We start from the raw sequence: 17,815 nt of genomic DNA, 5'->3' as shown, positions 1-17,815 counted from the left end.
TTGTTTGCTTGCTTTTAATGTGTAGAGTTTATTTCTTCCTCCAAAATGATAACATGGAAGAATTCATCCCAAATGAAATAAGAGGAAGAAATGACAGCCAAGGATTTAATCAACACAGATGTAAGTAAGATGTCTGAACTGGAATTTAAAACGACGATTAAAAAATAACTAGCTTGGGTTGAAAAAAAAAACCTAGAACACTAGAGAATCCCTAGGGATAAAAAGTAAAATCTAGTCAGGCCAAAATTAAAAATAATACCAAAATACAATCTGGAATATATGCCATGACAGCGAGGATAGATGAAGCAAGGCAGTGAATCAGTGATAAGAAGATAAAATCATGGGAAACACTGAAGCAAAAAAAAAAAAAAAAAAAAAAAAAAAAGGAGAAAAAAAAGGCAAAATATATGCAAGACTTAGAGCATTCAGTGACATATTAGAGAGGAATAAATTTGTACCAAAGAGGTCTAGAAGATGGAGAGACAAGGGGTCAGATGGTTTGTGTGAGAAAATAATAGCAAATACTTCGGTAATCTGGGGGAAGAAACACACACCAAAATCCAAGAAGCACAGAGAACTCCCATTAAATTTAACAAAAACCAACCATCTCCAAGGCATGCTATAGTCAAAATCCCAAAATACACAGATGGGGAATGAATTATGAAAGCAAGGGTGAGATGTGTGTTTAACCTACAAGGGAAATCAGATCAGGTTACCAGCAGGTCTATCCACAGAAACGTGGCAAGCCAAAAAAGAGTATCAGTAAATATTCAATGTGCTGAATGGAGAAACTCTGCAACCAAGAATTTTTTATCCAACAAGGCTCTCCTTAGGAATACAAGAAGAGATGGGGCGCTTGGGTGGCTCAGTTAGTTAAGCGTCTGAATTGCCTCAGGGCATGATCTCATGTCCTGCATTGGGCTCTGTGCTGACAGGTTGGAGACTAAAGCCAATTTCGGATTATGTGTCTCCCTCTCTCTCTGACCCACCCTGTTCATGTTCTGTCTCTCTCTGTCTCAAAAATAAATAAACGATAAAAATTTTCTTAAAAGGAATACAAGAAAAGATAAATACCCAGACAGAAACTAAAGAGATCCATGACCATTAAACCAATCCTGCAAGAAATATGAAGGGGGATTATTTAGAGAAACAAAGCAAAACAAAATGTACAAAAGCAACAAAGACTAGAAAAGACCAGAGAACATTAAAAAAAAAAAAAAATCAAGTCTACACACAACTCAATGACACTAAATTCATACTGTCCAATAACTGGCCATAGCAAAAATTAGAAATAGCACAAATAATTGGAGAATACAGAACATTGTACTAAAGAACGAATGGGTTAACCAAGGAGTTGAAAAGAAATTAAAAAAAAAAAAAGATGACAATGAATATGAAAACACACCAGTCCAAACCTTTTGTGCTGCAGCAAAGGAAGGCTAAGAGGAAAATATGTTGCGATGCAAGCTTCCCAAGAAGCAAGAAAGTTCCCAAATATATATAACTTAATCTAAAGGAACTAGAAAAGGAACAATAAAGCCCTAAATCAGCAGAAGAAAAGAAATAATAAAGACTAGAGCAAAGATAAATAATTTTGAAATTTAATTTAAAAATCAGTAGAATACATCAATGAAACAAACTGGTTCTTAGATTCACAAAATTGATAACCACTAGCCAGATTTATAAAAAAGAAAAAGGAAAGGACCCAAATTATAACAAAACGATGGAGAGATCACAACCAACACCCCAGAAAGATAAATGATAATAGAATATTATGAGCAATTATGTGCCAACAAAATGAGCAATGTTGAAGAAATAATTCCTAGATGCATATAAACTACCAAAAAGAAAATAGGAAGAAACAGAAATTTTGAACCTACCTATACCAGTAAAGAAATTGAATCAGTAACCAAAAATTTCCCAACAAGGGGCCCCTGGGTGACTCAGTCAGTTGCCTGTCTGACTTCAAATCAGGTTATGAGCTCATAGCTCATGGATTCATGCCCCATGTTGGGCTCTGTGCTGAAAGTTAAGAGCCTGTAGTCTGCTTCAGGTTCTGTGCCTCCCTCTCTCTTTGTGCCTCCTCTATAGCCCTCTCCCTCTCCCTTCCCTCCCTCCCTCTCTCTCCCTCTCTCTCTCTCTCTCTCTGAAAAGTAAACATTAAAAAATGTCCCCAACAAAAAAGTCCAGAGCCAGATGGCTTCCCAGAAAAATTCTACCAAACATCTAAAGAAGACTTAATGCCTATTCTTTTCAAGATGTTCTACAAAAATAAAAATGGAAGTATACCTTCCAAATTCATTCTATGATACCAGCATTACTTACCTTGAATTCAAAATCAAAGTCCCAACCACAAAGTACAATTAAGTCCAATTTCCCTGATGAACCTGGGTGCAAAAATTCCCAACAAGGTACTAGCAAGTCAAATGAAACAATACATTAAAAAGTTATTTACCAAGATCAAGTGGGATTTATTCACGGCCTGCAGCGTGGTCCAACATCTATAAATCAATCAACATAATGCACCACATTAGTAAAAGAAAGGATAAGAAACACATGTTCCTATCAATAAATGCATAAAAAGCATTTGACAAAAACAACATCCTTTCTTGACAAAAACCCTAAAGAGAGTATAGATAGTATGTATCTCAAATTATAAAGACCGTATATGAAAAAAAAAAAAACACAGCTAATATCATCCTCAATGGAGGAAAACTGAGAGATTTCCTCCTAAAATCAGGAACATGAAAGGAATGTCCACTCTCACCACTGGTATTCAACACAGAGCTGGAATCCTGGCCTCAGCAGTCACAAATCAAAAAGAAATAAAAGGCATCCAAATTGGCAAGGAAGAAGTACAGGTTTCAGTCTACAGAGATGAAAAGATACTCTGAATGGAAACCCAAAGGACTCATCCGAAAAACTGGTTAGAACTCATACATTCAGGAAAGTTTCAGGATATAAAATCAACATACAGAATTTGGCTGCATTTCTATATACCAATAATGAAGAAGCAGGAAGAGAAATCAAGGAATGGAACCCATTTAGAGTTACACCAAAAAAACCGTAAGATACCTAGAAATAAACCTACCAAAGAGTCTTGTAAAATATCTGTACGCTGAACATTATAGAAAGCTTATTAAATAAATTGAAAAGGTCAGAGGGGAAGATGGCGGCATAGGGGGACGCTGAGCTCACCTCATCCTGCTGATCGCTTAGATTCCACCCACATCTGCCTAAATAACCCAGAAAACTGCTAGAAGCCTAGCAGAATGGACTCTCCAGAGCTGAGCATACACAAGAAGGTATGAAGGGCGGAGAGGTGCTACACAGACTGGCAGGAGGGAGCCAGTGCGGTGGAAGGGCAGCCAACCTAACAAGGCAGAGCCCCCCGAGTCTGGCTTGCAAAAGCAGAGGGGGTGGACTCTGTGAGTTCTGACAGCCAGCGGGACTTACATCTGGAATGTTAAAAGGCAACAGCTCTGCTCTTGGAGAGCGGGGAGGGCGAGAGGACACTGGGAGGGAGAGTTGTTGAGCCCCAGAAGACAGAGCTCAGCTCGACATGGAAACAAAGGCACTGGCCAGCGCCCTTTCCCTCTCCCATTCCCCAGCCGAAATTCCCATTCCCCAGCTGAAATTCCAAAGGAAACCAGTTCCCATCACTGAACTTTCTTGCACCGTGCAGAGAGCCCAACACTGTGCTTCTGTGGATCCATCTCTCCAACAGGCCTGCCTCCTTCCCAGTGCTTCAGGGCCCCTCCCTCAGGGCACCACCAATGGCAAAGCGATCTAAGGCTACTCCTCCCCCCCTGTGCATCTTGTTGATCCAGCCCCGCTAATACGCCCTTGGCCAGATCCCATGGAACCAGCACCACAAGCCTGGCAGTGTGCAAGTAGGCCATACAGAGGCCACACCACTGCACAGTGAGCATTACCCCTGGCACAGGGGAAGATAAGGAACACAGCAGTCTGGCCATGGCCCAAGCGGTGGGCTGGGGGCAGACTTCGGGTCTGACTGTGGCCCCGCCCACCAAAAGTTACTCCAGACAGCACAGGGTAAGTTTCATGAAGTTTTGAGCTACCGCAGGAACTACACAAAAGGACAAAATGGAAGAACTCTCTTCAAAAGAAACTCCAGGAAGTAGCGACAGCTAAAAATTGATCAAAACTGATTTAGAATTAACTAAACAAGAATTCACTAAACAAATAACTGAACAAGAATTTAGAATAATAGTCATAAAATGAATCACTGGACTAGAAAAAAGTATAGAGGGAAGCAGAGAATCTATTGCTACAGAGATAAAGGGACTAAGAGATAGTCATGTGGAACTAAAAAATGTTATAACTGAGGTGCAAAATAAATTGGATGCGGCCATAGAACGGATTCAAGAGACAGAGGAGAGAAGAGGTGAGTTAGAAGATAAAATTATGGAAAAAGCGGAAGCTGAGAAAAAGAGATAAAAAAAATCCAGGGATATGAGGGCAGAATTAGAGAACTAAGTGATGCAATCAACTGGAACAATATCCCTTTCATAGGAATTTCAGAAGAAGACAGAGAGAAAGGGGCTAAAGGTATACTTGAACAAATCATAACTGAGAACTTCCCTGATCTGGGGAAAGAAAAATGCATTGAAACCCAAGAGGCACAAGAGAACTCCCTTCAGACATGACGAATTGATCTTGTGCATGACATATCATAGTGAAACTGGCAAAACACAAGGATAAAGAGGAAATTCTGAGAGCAGCTAGGGATACACATGCTTTAACATATAATCGAAGACCCATAATAGTAGTGGCAGACCTAGCTACTGAAACTTGGCTGGCCAGAAAGGAATGACAGGAAGTCTTCAATGTGATGAACAGAAAAAAATATGTTCCCGAGAATCCTTTATCCAGCAAGTCTGTCCTTCAGAATAGAAGGGAAGATAAAAGTCTTCCCAAACAAACAAAAACTGAAGGAATTCATCACCACTAAACCAGCCCAACAAGAGTTCATAAGGGGGATTCTGTGAGTGAAATGTTGCAAGGACCACAAAGTACCAGAGACATCACTACAAGCATGAAACCTACAGACTTCACAATGTCTCTAAACCGATATCTTTCAATAATAACACTGAATTTAAATGGACTAAATGCTCCAACCAAAAGTCATAGGGTACCAGAATGGATTAAAAAAAAAAAAAAAAAAAAAGGACCCATCTACTTGCTGTCTACAAGAGACCCATTTTAGGCCTGAGGACACCTTCAGATTGAAAGTGAGGCGATGAAGAACTATGTATCATGCTACTGTATCATTTTTAAGATGAAAAATCGTTTGAGAATTTGAAAAAAAAAATACACTGAAGTAGACTAAAATGAGATGATGGGAGTAAAACAGATTTAGTGAAATATACACAAAATTACAGAATAAAGTAGAAAAAGTTAAAGAAAATTAGTAAAAATTAAAAAAATACGAATCTTTTCTCTTTCTGTATTCAAGAAAAAGAAAAGAAACGAAGTAGAGAAAAAAGATTTACTAAGGTAAAAAAGGAAATAGTTTGAAAATTTGAAAAAGGGAATACACTGTAGTACACTAAAATACATTATGGAAGTAAATAGAATTTGGAAAAAACTATAAGCCAAAACTTATAGCAATAAGTGGGAAAAAAATATTTTAAAGGAAATTGGAAGTGAAAATGAAAATTTTCACCTACTGCAATCAAGAAAAAGAAAAATGAAGAAGAGAAAAAAACAAAAACAAAGAAAAATGGAAATCGTTTGAAACATTGAAAAGGTGAATAAACTGAAGTACACTAAAATACAATATTGGGAGTAAAATAGAATTTGTAAAAAAAGTACACAAAAGTACAAAACAGTAATATAAATTAAAGAAAACATATTTAGTGAGAATTGAAAATAAAAATGAGTTTTCTCTCTTGCTGTATTCAAGAAACAGCGTAAAAGAGAAAAGGAAAAAAGGAATGAAAGAAAGAAAGGAAATTGAATAGATGGACCTGCTAACAGATTGAAGTAGGACTGAAATTATTTCTCTTTCTCCTAGAAGTCAGTCTATGTACCGCTTTATAGTCCATAAACTAAGCCGGGTGTGAGACTTGTGCTGCTGAGAGCAAAGGTGGCCCAGTTAGGCGGGGGTCCGTGTAACCGCTCTGTTGTCCACTAGATGGTACTGCCAGCCCACTGGGGTGGATTGTTGCCACTCTCCTTGGTGCATATGCACATGCCCAAGAGAGGTGAAAATGGCGCCACCCAGCTACCCAGTCTGTTCTCCTGGATCAGCAATCACACACCCGTCCTCTGTCTTCAGCTTCTGTCCACTGCCCGCTTTTGCATTCTCCGTGACCAGGCCCCAGGGAGTACCTCTCTCCTGAGTTGTGTCTCAGATGCGCTTGTTTTCCCTGGCCCCTTACTTCTGAAGGACTGTGGCTTTGACCCGTCCCGTCCCTCTGCAGAAGGGTCTCACCAAGCAATGGCCGAATGAGCAATGGCTGAACGTAGGCTGCACCTAGGAACGCTTGCTGGGCCCTGCTGCTGCCAGTGCTCTGACACTATGGACCAATGCCAGCCCGCCCACAAAAAGTTTGCAAGTCAGTGTAACCGCAGCGTTTCAGGGATTATGGAAAACCACAACACACATCTGGCACCAGACTTCACGACACTTAACGACCTTGTTCCAGCACCAGGTGTGGGTGTGCATGGACCAGGTGGCTTCAACAGTCCCTACCAAATGTCCTTCCAGCAGTGGAACCACCTTTTTCTGGGTGGCCTGAGAACCTCCTACCCCGACCCTGTTCCTGAGAATTAGCCTTTCCCGCCACAGCACTGCCAGGCATAGAACTGCGGATTTGCAGACTTTGCGCACGCTGTTTACAGTCTGAATGGATTTTAAACCCTCCTGTTTCTCCTTTCTCCCATTTTAGTTTAGTCCGTGTGGCCATGTCCAATTTTCCACATTCTCTCCACCTGCTTTGGGGATGGGTGGGTGCCCTGTATTCTCTGCCCCCCCCCTTCCACCTGCCCAGTCTCCTTCGCCTCTCTGCTCTGGACAGAAACATGCAGAATTAAACTAGACCATTTTCTTACACCATTCACAAAAATAAACTCAAAATGGGTGGAGGACCTGACTGTGAGACAGGAAACCATCAAAACCTTAGAGGAGAAAGCAGGAAAAAAACCTCTCTGACCTCAGCTGCAACAATTTCTTACTCAACGCATCTCAAAAGGAAGGGAATTAAAAGCAAAAATGAACTATTGGGACCTCGTGTAGACAAAGAGCTTCTGCACTTCAAAGGAAACAATCAACAAAAATAGAAGGCAACCAACGGAATGGGAAAAGATATTTATAATGACGTATGGGACAAAGGGCTAGTACCCAAAATCTATAATGAACTCACCAGACTCCATACCTGGAAAACAAATAATCCAGTGAAGAAATGAGCAGAAGACATGAATAGACACTTTTCTAAAGAAGACATCCATATGGCCAACAGGCACATGAAAAGATGCTCCACATGACTCCTCATCAGGGAAATACAAATCAAAACCACGCTCAGATACCACCTCTCTCCAGTCAGAGTGGCTAAAATGAGCAAATCAGGAGACTACAGATGCTGGAGAGGATGTGGAGAAATGGGAATCTCTTGCACTGTCGGTGGGAATGCAAACTGGTGTAGCTGCTCTGGAAAACAGTGTGGAGGTTCCTCAAAAAATTAAAACTAGAACTACCCTATGACCCAACAATGGCACTGCTAGGAATTTACCCAAGCGTTGCAGGAGTAATGATGCATATGGGCACTTGGACCCCAATGTTTATAGCAGCACTTTCAACAATAGCCGCATTATGGAAAGAGCCTAAGTGTCCATCAACTGACAAATGGATAAAGAAGATGTGGTTTATATATACAATGGGATATTACTTGGCAATGAGAAAGAATGAAATCTGGCCATTTGTGGCAAGGTGGATGCAGCTGGAGAGTATTATGCTAAGTGAAATAAAGTCAGGCAGAGAAAGACAAATACCATTATGTTTCACTCACATGTGGATCCTGAGAAACTTAACAGAAGACCATGGGTGATGAGAAGGGGCAGAAAAAGCTACAGGGAGGGAAGTAGGTAAACCATGAGACTCTTAAATACTGAGAACAATCTGAGGGTTGATTGGGGGTGGGGGAGAGGGGAAAGTGGGTCATGGGCATTGACGAGGGCACCTGTTGGGATGAGCACTGGTATTGTACAGATATCCATTTAAAAATACATTGTATACATATGTATAAATAAATGATGTACATACATATATATGTATGTATATGTATATAAATACAATTATATACGTATGTATAAATAAATATAAATGTGTAAAAATATATATTTATTTTATATATAAACATATAAATACAAATACATAAAATATAAAGAGAATTCATAAATTATATTTTTATAAATAGAATTCAAGTTATATATATAACTTGAAAGAGAGGGAGAGAATCAAAGGGTTAACCTAGAAATTAACGACCAAATTAAAAAACAAATTAAGAAGTATATGGAAGCCTAAGTATACGAAAACACAACAGTTCAAAATTCTGGGATGCAGGAAGCACATAGCAATTCAAACATTCCGAAAGAAGGAAGAAACATCTCAAAAACACCTTATACCTAAAGGAGTTGGATAAAAGAAATAATGCTCAAATTCCAGCAGAGGAAGAGACATAATAAAGATTAGAGCAGAAATCCATGGTACTGAAATAACAAAAAAAGTACAACAGATCAACAAAACCAGGAACTGGTTCTTTGAAAGAATTAACACGATTGATAAAGCCCAGACTGGTCAAAAAGAAAACAGAAAGGACCCAAATACATAAAGTCACAAATAAAAGAGGGGAGATCAAAATCACAAATGAAAGAGGAGGTATCACAACCAACACCACAGACACACAAATAATAATTAGTGACTATTATAAGAAATTATATGCCAACAAACTGGGCAATGTGGAAAAAAATGGACAAATTCCAATAAAGACACAAACTAACAACACTGAAAGAGCAATAGAAAATTTGAACAAAATCATAGCCAGTAAAGACACTGAGTAAGTAATAAAAAATTTCCCAAAAAACCAAAAGTCCAAAGACAGATGGCTTCCCAAGGGCATTCTACCAACATTTCAAGGAGAGTTAATAAGGAAAACGTCCATATTCATTCTATGAATCCAGCATCACCTAGATTTTAAAACCCTAAAAAACAAAAAAAAACACTAAAAAGGAAAGCTACAGACCAATTTCCCTGACGAACACGGATGCGAAAACTCTCAACAAGACACTAGAAAAACAAATGCAATAATATATTAAAAGAATTATTCACCATGATCAAGTGGAATTTATTCCTGGACTGCAAGACTGGCTCACTATCTGCAATTATCTCAATGTGATACACTCCATCAAAAAGAGAAAGGATAAGAACTATATGATCCTCTCAACAGATGCAGAAAAAGCGTCTGACAAAATACAACATCTTTTATTAATGAAAACTCAAAAGAAAGTAGAGATAGAATTAACATTCCTCAACAATATAAAGGCCATAAACAAAATATCCACACCTATTATCATCCTCAATGGGGAAGAACTTAGGGTATTCCCCCTATAGTCAGGAACATGACAGGGATGTCCGCTCTCACCACTGTTGTTCAATATAGTGTTGGAAGTGCATGCCTCAGCAATTAGACAACAAAAAAGAATAGACGGCATACAAACTGGCAAGAACAAAGTCAAAATTCACTTTCACAGATTACATGATACTCTATGTGGGACTCTTGAAAATCTCCACCAAAAACTGTTAAAACTGACTGGAATTAAGCATAGATGCCAGATATAAGTCAATGCAAAGAAACTGGCTGTATTTCTATACACCAATAATAAAGCAGAAGAGAAATCAAGGAATCAGTCCCGTATACAATTGCACCAAAACCCATAAAATACCTAGGAATAAACCAAACCAAATAGGTAAAATATCCAATATGCTGAAAAGTAGAGGAAGTTTATGAAAAGAAATAGAAAACACAAAGAAATGGAAAAATATTCCATGCTCCTGAACTGAGAAAACAAATATTGTTAAAATGTCGATTCTACCCAAAGCAATCCACACAGTCAATTCAATCCCTATCAAACTAACCCCAGAAACATTCAGAGAGCTAGAACAGACAATTCTAAAATGTTTACAGGACTAGAAAAGACCCCAAATAATCAAAGTAATGTTAAAAGAAAAAAGAAAACCAAAACTAGAGGTATCACGACTCTGGACTTCAAGGTATACTGCCAAGCTGTAATCATCAATACAGTATGGTACTGCACAAACACAGACACATGGATCAATGGAATAGAAAAGAAAACCCATAAGCGGACCCATAAATGTATGGCTAACTAATCTTTTACAAACAGGAAATTGTATCCAGTGGAAAAAAGACAGTCTTTTCAGAAAGTGGTGTTGGGAAAACTGGACAGCAGCAACATTCAGAAGAATGAACCTGGACCTCTCTCTTACAACATACATGAAAATGAACTCAAGTGGATGAAAGACCCAAATGTAAGACAGGAAGCCATCAAATCCTAGAAGGAAACACAGGCAACAACCATTTTGACCTTGGCTGCACCAACTTCTTAGATATTTTTCCAGAGGCAAGGGAAACAAAAACAAAACCGAACTACTGGACCTCACAAAGATAAAAATCTTCTCCACAGCAAAGGAAACAATCAACAAAACTTGTAAGGAACACAGTGGAATGGAAGAAGGTATTTGCAAAGGACATAAAGGGTAATATCTAAAATGTATAAACAACATCAAACTCAACACCAAAAAAACAAATAATCCAGTGAAGAAATGGGCAAAAGACATGACAAAAGACACTTTCCCCAAGAGGCCATCCAGATGGCCCCTCTGTTTGGGAGGGGTTTGTTCTGGGAGTTTTCTGGTCAATGTCTGGGATATTTAGGATTATTTGATAATTATTTAATTGTGTTCCTGTGTTGATGGGAGCCTGAAATAAGTAAGTAAGTAAGTAAGTAAATAAATAAATAAATAAATAAATAAATAAATAAATAAATAAATATTTAAATAAATATAAATATATTTAATAATTAAATATAAATAATAAATTAAATAAATAACTTAAAAATGAATAAATAACTTAAACAAAAGAAGAAAATCCTGCCATTTGCAAAAAACGGATGAACCTGGAAGATATATGCTAAGTTAAATAAGACAGAGACATAAAGAAAAATACTTTACGGTATCATGTATATGTGGAACCTAACTAAAAAACAGAGCTCAAAGAAATACAGAGTAGAACGGTGATTTCCAGAAGTTGGAGTTGGAGGAAATGTAGAGATGTTGGTCAAAGAGTAAACAAATTCACAACAACAAATTAGATAACCTAGATGGACAGGGACTCATTTTGAGAAGCACAAAATCTACCAAAGTGGAAAAAAGAAATAAGCTAAACAGACCTAAAGTAAGAGATTAGTCAGTTAAAAAAAAAAAAACTGTAATCAAAGGAAAGCACAGGATGCAGATGCCTTTTTCCTCCAAATACAAAAAAGACATTAAAAAAATGAATTCCAGTACATCTTCAACCTTTTCAACAAATGGAAGAAAAGGGAAAACAGCACCATGGCTATAAAATATGTTACACCTCCGTGGAAAACAGTCTAATGATTATTCAATTACAATGTAACATAGCAATTCCACTTTTTAGAATATGACAGAACAATTCCATTTCCAGGTATGCACTGAAAACACCATTTATTCAAACACTATCAAGAGATATTTGTATATCTCATGTAAATACAAAAGTTCCTAAGAACCTATTCCCAATCTTGGAGGAAGACAGAAGCAGAGCAGGAGGACCTCAGGCTCCCATCAACACAGGAACACAACTAGATAATTATCAAATAATCCTAAATATCCCAGACATTGACCTGAAAACTCACAGAACAAACTCCACAACTAGGGGGAGAGAAGAGGCCACACTGAGTAAGGAGGAAAGTGCAGAGATGTGGTTTAGGGCAGAAATGGAAAGAGGGTTCTACAGAGGTCCTGGTCCCAGAGAAGAATGAGAGAATGGAGCTACAGAGGAAGACTCCCAAAACCACTGTGTGGGAAAATGAGGGTCTGAATTTTCTGAGTTCTTGCAACCAATGGGGCTCAAATATTAAAGGTCGGAGCAGCTGGCTGAGATGGGGCCCAGGGGTACCCATGCACTGCTCCTGGAGAAAATGCAGGCAAACAACTTGCAGGTAGATGGCATGGAAACAATGATTAGAAGGTCACCTGAGGCATGGGGAGGGAGGGGCGCGGGCATTAAAGGTCGGAGCAGCTGGCTGAGATGGGGCCCAGGGGTACCCATGCACTGCTCCTGGAGAAAATGCAGGCAAACAACTTGCAGGTAGATGGCATGGAAACAATGATTAGAAGGTCACCTGAGGCATGGGGAGGGAGGGGCGCAGGCATTATTCAGTCACTCTTATTGGAGTTTATCCCTGAGAGGCAGCATTCAGCATTCACACAGATACCTCTCTAGGAACAAAGGATCTGGCTAGCCTCATTTCCTTTCTCCAGTCCTCACCATAAACCCAGAACCAACTGGAACCTACAATGACTGCCTAACTTGCTACACCAAGTTGCACACCCCTACACTCTGACAAGACCACCTTTCTCAGTCAAGCATGCCTCAGTCCCAGTGTGGCATGCCAGGTCCCTCCCACAGAAAATCAGCATAAACCCCTGCCCACACCACATCTCCCAACCAGAGAGTCCTGCAAGGCTTCAGTTCTGGTAAAAGTGGTGTCGGCCCTCATGTCACAAGCATACCAGAGCACACACCGCATTCTTTCCAAAGACCAAAAGCAGCCTCTGGAGATACATCAGAAAGACAGAGAAGTACTACACAATGGCAAAGTACGCACAGCACAGTGGAGACACTCCCTGAAGTGGCAGGCCCTGGGTACTACATGACCTCTTCTTCATAAAGCCACGACTCTCAGGATAGGGAGCCATAAGTGTGTTTTATAACACAGAGAAGGAGGCAGAAATGAAGACAAAATGTGAACATGGAAGAATTTATTCCAAATGAAAGAACAAGATAAGGCAAGTAGAGATCTAAGTGAAACAGATATAAATGACATACTTGATGGAGAATTTAGAACAACCGTAAGGAAACAAGCTGGGATTCAAAACAACAGAAGACCTCAGGGACATCCTTACCACAGAGATAAAAGTGTTAAAAATGAATCCATCAAAAATGAAAGATGCAACAGATGAGATTAAAAACCCACTTCATGTAATGAACAGTGCACTGGAATGAGGAGATAAATAACTTAGTGACCTAGAGAAGAAAAATGGAAAATAATAAAGCTGAACAAAAGAAAGAATAATTACGGAACATGAGAATAGACTTCAAGAACTCAGTGACTCCATCAAACGTAATAACACCCATATTATAGCAGCTCCAGAAAAAGGAGAGAGAGAAAAGGGGGAAGAAAATTTATTTGAGGAATAATAATAGCTCAAAACTTCCCTAATGTGGGGAAGGAAACAGACATGCAAATCCAGGATTCAGGAAACACAGAGAATCCCCATCAAAATCAACAAGATCAGGACAATGCCAAGGTATGCTGCAATTAAACTGGCAAAATATAGCATCAAAAAATCCTGAAAGCAGCAAGACAACAAAGTCCCTACTATACAAGGAAAGACCCAGAAGGCTAGCTGCAGATCTCTCAACAGAAAGTTAGCAAGCCAGAAGGCCGTGGAATGATGATATATACAATATACTGAATGGGAAAAACCTACAGGCAAGAATAGTCTATCCAGGAAGGTATCATTCAGAAGAGAGGGACAGATAAAGAGCTTCCCAAATAAAACTAAAGGAATTTGACAAATTAGTTTCCCAGACAAATAAAACTAAACCAGCCCTGAAAGAAATATTAAAGGGGACTCCTTGAGAGCAAAGGAGATATCAAAAGTGACAGAGACACAACGTCCAGAAACAAAAAAAGCAACAAAATGTTACTAAGTACATATTTATCAATAATTACTTTGGATGTAAAGTTGACTAAATTCTCCGATAAAAAGAAATTAAGGAAGAAATAAAAAAAAATACATGGAAACAAATGAAAATGAAAACACAACAGTACAAAACCTTTGGGATACTACAAAAGCAGTTTTAAAGCCAGCAGAAGGAAGCAAATAACAAAGACCAGAGCAGAAATAAATGATATAGAAAAAAATCAGACAACTCCATGAAACCAGGCGTTAGTTCTTTGAAAAAAAAAAAGAAGATACACCGCCAGCCAAGCTTATCAAAATGAAAAAAGAATGGACCCAAATAAATAAAATCACAAATAAAAGTAGAGAAATAACAACCAACACCACAAAATTATTTAAAAAAAAAAGAATATTAGAAAAACTATAGGCCAAAAAATTGGACAAACTAGAAGAAATAGATAAATTCCTTGAAACATAAGCTGCGAAAATGAAAAACAAAAACAAAGTGAAAACTTGAGCAGGTCAATAACCAAAAAGAAACTGAAACCGTCATCAAAAACTTTCCAAATAAAGTAAGTCTAGGGACAGACGGTTTCACAGATGAATTATACTAAACATTTAAAAGAGTTAATACCAAGGGATACAGGAGTGCTGATGCATAGGGGCACTTTTACCCCAATGTTTATAGTAGCACTTTCAACAATAGCCAAATTATGGAAAGAGCACAAATGTCCATCAACTGACGAATGGATAAAGAAATTGTGGTTTGTATACACAATGGAATACTACGTGGCAATGAGAAAGAAAGAAATATGGCCTTTTGTAGCAACGTGGATGGAAGTGGAGAGTGTTATGCTAAGTGAAATAAGTCATACAGAGAAAGACAGATACCATATGTTTTCACTCTTATGTGGATCCTGAGAAACTTAACAAAAGACCACGGGGGAGGGGACGAAATAAAAAAGACGTTAGAGAGGGAGGGAGCCAAAACGTGAGAGGCTCTTAAAAACTGCGAACAAACTGAGAGTTGATGGGGGATGGGAAGGAGGGGGTGGTGGGAGGGAGGGAAGGGTGGGTGATGGGTATTGAGTATGAGTCCTGGGTGTTGTATGGAAACCAATCTGACAACAAATTTCATATTAAAAAAATAAAAAAAATAAAAGAGTTAATACCTATTCTTCTCAAACTATTCCAAAACAAAGAAAAGGAAGGATAACTTCAAACTCATACTATGAGACCAGCTTTATCTTGATTCCAAATAAGAGGAAGACTACACTGAGAAAGAGAACTACAGGCCACATCCCTGATGGACATGGATGCAAAACTTCGCAATAAAATACTAGCAAATATAATCCAACAATTTATTAAAATAATCATGCACCAGATTATTCCTGGGTTTCAAGGTTGGCTCAATATTCACAAATCTACATGACACTCCACATTAATAAAGAAAAGGATAAGAACCATATAATCATCTCAACAGATACAGAAAAGCATTAACCAAAAAAAAAAAAAAAAAACCATCCACTCATGATAAAAATCCTTAATAAAGAATATTTACAGGGAATATACTTCAACATAAAAAAGGACAATTATGAAAAACACATAGCTAGAATCATCCTCAATGAAGAAAAACTGATAGGTTTCCCTTTACAAGACAGGGATGTCCACTCTCCACTAATGTCATTCAGCACAGTAGTAAAAGTCATACCCTCAGCAATCAAAATGAAAGAAAAAGCAGAAAAGAAAGAGAAAGAAAAAGAAGGAAAGAAATAAAGAAAAGGAAGGGAGGGAGGGAGGGAGGGAGGGAGGGAGGGAGGGAGGGAGGGAGGGAGGGAAAGAGAGAGAGAGAGAAAGAGAGAAAGAGAGAGAAAAAAAGAGAGAGAAAGAGAGAGAAAGAGAGAAAGAGAAAAAACTGGTGAAGGCACTCTAGGAAACAGTATGCAGATTCTCAAAAAGGTAAAAATAAGACTATATAATCCGGCAACTGCACTACTGGGTACTTACCCAAACAATACAAAAACACTAATTCAAAGTGATGCATGCACCCCAATGTTTACAGCATTTATTATTACTATTTATTATTATTATTATTATTATTAATATTATTTATAACAGGCAAAATATGGAAACTGTCCATATGTTCACCAACTTTGAGTGAAAAAGTAGTTATATATGTAGGGACGCATGGGTGGCTCAGTCGGTTACACATCTGACTTTGTCTCAGGTCATGATTTCGCAATTTGTGAGTTCAAGCCCTGCATCAGGCTCTGTGCTGACAGCTCAGAGGCTGGAGCCTGCTTCAGATTCTGTCTCCCCCTCTCTCTGCCCCTCCCCCACTTGTGTTCTCTCTCTCAAAAATAAACATTAAAAAATTAAAAGAATTTAATTTTTTAAAAAATTTAAATTTAAAATTTAAATTTAAAAAGAACTTAAAAAATTAAAAGAATGTAGTGATCTACATACAAAATGGAATATAAGCCATAAAAAAGAATAAAATCTTGCCATTTGTGATGACATGTTTGGAGCTAGAAGCAAAATAAGTTAGTCAGAGAAAGGGAAATACCATATGATTTCAACCATATGTAGAACTTAACAAACTAAACAAATGAGCAAAGGCAGAAATGAAAGAGAAACAGACTGGAAATGGATTTCTAACTCTAGAGAATAGAAGAGAGGTGGTAAGGGAGGTAGTTATGGCTTAAATAGGTGGTGGGCATTAGAAAGGTACTTGTGATGAGCACATGTATTGTACAGAAGGACTGAATCTCTATACTGTACACCTGACACTAAAATTATAGTGTATGCTAACTAACTGGAAGTTATATAAAACTTTAAATTAAGAACAATTCCCAATACCTGCCCCCCCCCACCATAGTAAAGGTGGGAATCAAAAGGTGGAAACAATCCAAGTGTGCATCCAGTTACAAACTGATGAACAAAATATAGTACAGATATACAGTGGAATATTATTTTGACACCAAAAACGATAAAAGACTCCTATAACATTGATGACAGATCATCCTGTGTAAAGGAATGCAGAAACAAAAACCCACATATCATACGATTTAATTGCTAGGCAATAACCAAAACAGAAAAGTCAGTATCCACAGAAAGTTGATTAGTAATTGCCAAAGCCTCCAGGGAGAAGGTAAGTAAAGTGACTGCTCAATGTGTACTAGGATTCTGTAAAAAGTCATGAACATATTCCAGAGCTAAATAGGGAGGATGCTTGTGGAAACCAGCAACACTTATGCAGCTGCTCCTTTCATTTCCCCTCTTAGCCTCTGGCATCTATTAAGCTACTTTCTGTCCGTCTCTACGTCTATTGTTTGTATCTATGAATTAACTAAATTTCACCCAATTTCCTATCTCTAAATGGTTAAAATAATAAATTTCATGTTAGTCTACCACTCACAAAACATTAGTTAATTACTCACTGAAAAACATTGAACTTACGAGGACACTCGGCTGGTGAGGACTCTCTCCCCGCTGTTTCTCTGAGACAATTTATGCTTACAGACTTTTTCAATAACAAATTCTTGTTATTAAACAGAAGAGTAGAAATTTAAGGTGGTAAAAGAAATGTGAGGCACTAAAAGAAAATGTTACACCAGTACATAATGTCCCCACTCTTCCCCTTCAAAAAGCAAGTATTATTTGGGGGAGCAAGACTTTACATATACAGAGAAGTAAGAGTTTCAAGAAGGCTTAGAGCATAGATTCTTCATCAATTTCAAGTTAAACATTTCTTAAAGATAGAAAGTTCTAAATTAAAAACAATAC

Source organism: Neofelis nebulosa (genome assembly GCF_028018385.1).
Source record: "Neofelis nebulosa isolate mNeoNeb1 chromosome Y unlocalized genomic scaffold, mNeoNeb1.pri SUPER_Y_unloc_1, whole genome shotgun sequence".
Lineage (NCBI taxonomy): Eukaryota > Metazoa > Chordata > Mammalia > Carnivora > Felidae > Neofelis > Neofelis nebulosa.
The sequence above is the reverse complement of the archived record's forward strand: the minus strand, read 5'-3'. Positions refer to the sequence as shown.